Source organism: Asterias amurensis, chromosome 11 (genome assembly GCF_032118995.1).
Source record: "Asterias amurensis chromosome 11, ASM3211899v1".
In the NCBI taxonomy this organism is placed as follows: domain Eukaryota; kingdom Metazoa; phylum Echinodermata; class Asteroidea; order Forcipulatida; family Asteriidae; genus Asterias; species Asterias amurensis.
Genome location: NC_092658.1, coordinates 19,602,921 through 19,608,996, shown reverse-complemented (window position 1 = coordinate 19,608,996; position 6,076 = coordinate 19,602,921).

Below are 6,076 nucleotides of genomic sequence, written 5' to 3'. Positions count from 1 at the left end.
AACCAAATTTCTTATTGTTGCATATTGCTTGTTACTGGTATTCAGCTGTAGTTTGCTCATCCTGAAAATCACGTGGAATTTTCGGTTGGTAATCCTGTTTTATCGAGGCAGAAATTTCATGTTAAGCAAATTTTTGTGCTTAGCAGCTCTATGAAATTGGGCCCTGGTCAATTGCTAAAGTGCCTTGCCTTATTCATAGAAAAATTTCATCTTCAACCTGGAGCTCCTTTATACACATGGATTTAAGGACCGATTGTATAGATGGTTTACATCCAATAAACTAAATAGACTAAAACATAACTTTGTTGAAGGATTTGTTTTCATTTCTGGCAATTACTAAAAAAAAACCATTTTTTTCCCCACCCCTTAAGATTTGTTTCCATTCACCAGGTGCCGCTTGTAAAAAGTTTACATTATGAAGTGTTGGCAGAATTACGGCACAAGGTGGCGCTCTTCCGAACCCGCCTAATTTCCGAACCCGCCTGAACGTACAAACTCACGACTTGGTCCGTACATGTACTTTGCAATTGTGTTTACTCTACGCATTACAGGCAAAGTCTGCCTCGATTGACGTCACGAACAGCGCCCTCTCGGGTCGGGGTCTACTCTTAAATGAATAATTAAAATGGGTGCATATAGACGATGTGACCTCTGACATCACACGAAAACCATAACATGATTCGCGCGCATACCGCCGGGCAAAACCTTTGAGTTTTGGCAGCCAGCTAGAAAGTGTACGCAATCTTACTGTGACTGCGCAACTCAGTGCCCGGCGAAACATGACGTATAGAGTGTTTTGTCAACAGAGGGCGGTTTGAATGTAAACATAGGTAACATCGTCTATACTGCTACACAAATGGACTCCAAGCATTTCAAACTTCTTTTAGATACCGAGGTCACTGACATGACTGAGTAAAAGCTTGAATGAAAGCTTCAAACACCCCCAACTGCCTCTATGCCAAGGTGATAGTGATGGGCAATGGGAAAACCCCTTGGAAACCATGACTTGCTCTATTGTTTTTGCTCGGCCTGGATAAACCAATAAATCAAGACCACTCAAACTTTTCATTTTGTTTCTCGAGCGTGTAGTGAAGGAAGTCAGGAAATTAATTTTCTTTTGTTTCATTAATGAATCAGCAATTTGTTATTATTTTATTTTAAAGGGACAAATTTGGCAGTACGTGATGGTCCCCGCCCCCTTTAACGCAGGGTTTTAACAATTCGAAGGATTGCATGCACCCCTTAGGTTGCGACACCCAAGTGTATTTTCCTAATCTTTACCCTAAAGTGAAGATCACTGGGGGTGGACTGGATTTCACAAAGAGTTAAGACTCGTCTTATCTCGAGTTAGGACGAGTTACTCGTCTTAACTATAGGACTAGCCGTACGTTTTTAAAATATCTCCTTGGACTAGTCTTAAATTAAGACTAGTCCTATCACTTTGTGAAATTGACCCCAGGGGGTTATCGTCATTCATAGAGCAGTCATCATTCAGATATTCTACCATAAATTCTGCACCATTTCTGTGGCATGTCAAGGCTGAGAGGTTTAGTACATTGGTCTTAAGATCTTAAGTTCTGGGTTGCTGAGCAACAGGGTGTGGGTTCAAATCCCGGTCATGACACTTGTGTTCTTCAGCAAGTCGACACTCTAACTTTAATGGTTCTCTTCAACCAGGGGTAAACTTGAGGGCAGAGGTGGTTCCTGTGATTGATTAAGCTTGGTTCGCTGCATATACTTGGCAGCACAGGTTGTATCTCAGTTCCCTGGGGAGTATATAGGCATATACTCCCCAGGGAGCTGAGATGGTTTAGGTAAAATTATAGGGAAGAATAATATTGAACAACCATTGTAGATATAAATATAATACATGATAAAACAACAACACAGAAACCCTTATGAAGCATTAAAAATTGTTTATCTTTATTTTTTTATACTTACAATCAGTACAGTACACTCATGATAATGTGAAATCTGAAAAGGGGAAGCCCCTTCCAGTCCTTTTAAATCCCCGTTATTGTTGGAGAGCGCCCTCTCTTGTTCAATGTGTGATCAATGGAGGGAGATTTGAGGCCGACACCAGCAGGAAAAAAAAGACCTCACTAAGTTTACTAAAAATTAGTAGTTTTTCCCTCCGCCTGTGATTCTTCAAGGTACACCTGATTGTTCACCAAAGACTTGCTATGTTTCAAAGGTATGTTTAGAGTAAACAAATCTTAAATATCTGTATTTTTCTTGCCATTAACCGCAAGTAAAGTAGGACTAACTTCCCATGTGTTATGCAATGAATGAATAAATCATACAATGATACAGGTGACTCCGATCGGCGCCGAATATCCTACTAACTATTCCTATTTAAGTACTAGCATAATTTATAACCAGAAACTATAACTTATAAGTAGGGATACACCAAGTGAGAATGAGAATTGCAATTACCAAAAGGTTTAGCGCCTTCGTAGGACGTCCTATTTTCAGGATGTCCCTAAAATCGTGGCAAATATTGTGGCGGGAGCGGGGGGTGGGGCTAAAGAGTCTGGTCTTGTTCGACGGGGACACCGACCCCCGGGTTAATTATCACACCCCAAAATATATCTATGAGCCCTGGTGCTCAGGTGAGCAGCTACCCAAACACAAGGGGGGGGGGGATAAAAATATAACGAGCGGCGGCTAAATCCTGCGGGCGGTTCGTTTGGTGGATAAGTACCTACGCCTAGACATAGATTAACCTCAAATTATGAACGAGCAGTTAGGAAACTTCAAATAACCTCCTGAGGATTCATATAGGTTCCAAGGCACAGTTAAATGGTTTATTTCAAGTACAATAATCAATAGATAATTCACAGGTTTATAATTACAACACAACCCAATAACCCTGCCTTCTAATAATATCAGGCCCTCAGACAATGCAATGAATAAATGCAGTTATAATGCACTATCGGGCCCAAGTGACAGGTGAACCTCACGCAAGTTACACAATCGTCTCAAATACAGACTATGCCTCACAACGGCGTAACGCCTTGCACAGAACCCGCAAGCATACAAGTCGTTATAATTGAACAAGAACACTGTGATTTATCTTAAAATTTAACAATTTAATCAAAATGTAAATTTGACGGAATACTGCGCTGATTTTTCAAAAATGTCATTGTGGCAAGAATAAAAATGATTTCAGTCTTAAGTTCATCGCTCGTCTACTCAGCTAGGGATCCAAGGTGTAGCGGGAAGGGTCCACTAATTTGATATACACGCGTGTGATGTTCTCCACATCGACGAGCTTGGCGCCCAAGTACGTCTTCCGGCACAGCGTCTCCTCCAGCCGGGCAAACCAGGTCCGTCTTGCTGGTACCTCCGGATGCACGGAGTCATCGCCGCCATCTTGGTCTGCCTCGGGAGCTGCGCTCTTGGACGATGATTCGGACGATGTCCTTGAGGGAGAGTCGTCTGTGTTTGCAGGCTTCCCTCTCATGATTGCCAACATGGTGCGGGGTTTGCCCCCCAACCGAATCGAAGGGGACCTTGGTGGAGCATGAAGAGGCGATATCGGGGTTGGTGACAGGCTGATGACTGTGGGGCTCAGAGGTGCCTGGTTTTCTTCGGTTGGAGCCTTGGGCGATGGGGGTGGCTTGCTCACCGTAGCTGGGGCTAAGGACCGCTTGGTTGGGTCATCACCGGCTAGTCGTCCAACCAGCACTGACCGGTCCACCGAGATTGGGAGTGTCATTCCCCCATTCAACACAGGGGAACATCTGCGAGGTTCCTTCTCGAGCTTGGCTTGGATCCTCGCACCCTCCGCCTGGTAATCAGGGTGGCAAATCCGGTATGTGTCTCCCAAAATTATCTCACCTCTTCTCATTAAAGCTACACCTCTTGCAGTGGAGAAACTTGGGCGGGCCATGCTTAACCCGAAGGTGACGCCACAGGCCCTGTTTGCAGGTGAAGGTGTCATGACACTAATAGCAAGCCTCAACCATCCTGCAGCAAAACAAAAACAACCAAACAAAACCTTCAGTCAATACCACCATCAATAACCCTACTACCTAACAGTGCTACCTTAACCTCAACCTCACAGGTAGTCGGTGTCCCCTTTTCAGATACTCCGAGAGGTTTCGTGCCCATCAGGTAGGCCTATATCTAACCCTGTTTGGCCTACTACATTAGTTGGACCAGTCTCAGAACCTGCAGTAGGTTTGAGCCCTTTTTCTGGTCCCTCACTCACATCCTCAACATCATCGTGCCCACTTTCCAGGACAACCTCAGGTTCATCACCTACGCTCACATCCTCACTTTCATTGTGCCCGTCTTCAGGGGCAACCTCATGTTGATCTCCTAAGGGAACTTCCACAACCCTCTTAGGCTGATACGCCCAAGGCTGAAGGGGTTTACCCTCATACGGCTTAAAGGCAGTGGACACTATTGGTAATTGTCAAAGACTAGCCTTCACAGTTGTGTATCTCAACATATGCATAAAATAACAAACCTGTGAAAATTTGAGCTCAATCGGTCATCGAACTTGCGAGATAACAATGAAAGAAAAATAACCCTTGCAACACGAAGTTGTGTGCATTTAGATGGTTGATTTCGAGACCTCAAGTTCTAAACTTTTATACCATCAACCTGTTTTATACCATCAACCTCTCCCCATTACTCGTCACCAAAAAAGGTTTTATGCCAATAATTATTTTGAGTAATTACCAATAGTGTCCACTGCCTTTAAGCCTATCCCCGTGGACCACAAAAGCCTTTCTCGAGTAAGGCTTTTGTGGTAAGGCTTTTGTATACTCCCACATTTTAATTAAAAGCAGGCTCGTACACGATCAAAACGTAGTACCACGACAATAAAAACTACGGGCATTGTATACTCTTTAACAAGGGGTGTGCGTGCGACGGTTGATTGTATCGAGAAATGTCTCTTCAATTTCCTTTATCTTACCATGCTAGTTACAAATTAAAAACAAATCAAGAACATAAATTTTGACGCAGATTCGTATTTTAAGGCTGGTGGCTCATTGATTTGTTAGGTTACTTCCATAAACAAAAAATTAATGTGTTTATTTTGATAGAGTGTAAAAGTTAGAATAGGGTTATCATAATACTAAACTGAAACTGATATTCGACCAAACTTCCTCAAAAACTTGGATTTAATTCAAAAGGTCCGTATTCAATGTGTGTCATCATGCAGAACAACGATCTACACGTGTATAATTGTTAAAATGTGACACTTTTTGAAGTTTGAATAGGTCGAGCATATTAGGCCAATACATCGCGGAAACAGTTTCAATCAAACTTCCTTGCAAAAAGGAATCTTTTCAAACATCATTATTGTTCAATGTTTACTCAATGTGTGTGCTCCCCAGGCGTTGAGAACAACAATGCAATTTTGGCAGCAGGTTACTTTTCAGGGAATTCCCAGCGCTATGTAACCATTATGGGTGTATTCAATTGCGTGTAAATGTTGTTCCTAGTTAAAGGGGATGGACACTATTGGTAGTTACTCAAAATAATCATCAGCATAAAATCTGACTTCGTAATGAGTAATGGGGAGAAGTTGATAGTATAAAACATTGTGAGAAACGGCTCCCTCTGAAGTGACGTAGTTTTCGAGAAAGAAGTAATTTTTCTACAATTTGATTTCGATAAGTTGCGATTAAAACTGTTATGTTGGTACCGAAATAGACTATTTTGGTTTCGCTATACCGTCAACAGTCTGCAGCAGGTTTAGGATAACGCAGATCTAAAGCAAAACATAGGTTAAAGCAGTTATTATTGTTTTCTCTAACCTAACCAAAACCAGACAACAACAATATTCCTATATATTTGGTTTGCGGTAACACCATTTCAGAACTGAGAAGTTTCCCGGGGACAGCCCAACAATCTACTCCGCGGTAGTAGAATAAAGCAAGACAGTTTTCTAAAAAACAAACTATACCTGGCAAGTAGATACACACATAGTGTTACCTCAAACCAAATAATATATGAAAACATAAAGCAGGTTTGTCATTGTTTCTCAAAACCAAACCAAACCAAAACCAGACAACAACATTCCTATACGACGGATTTAATAATACTTTTCCCGTGG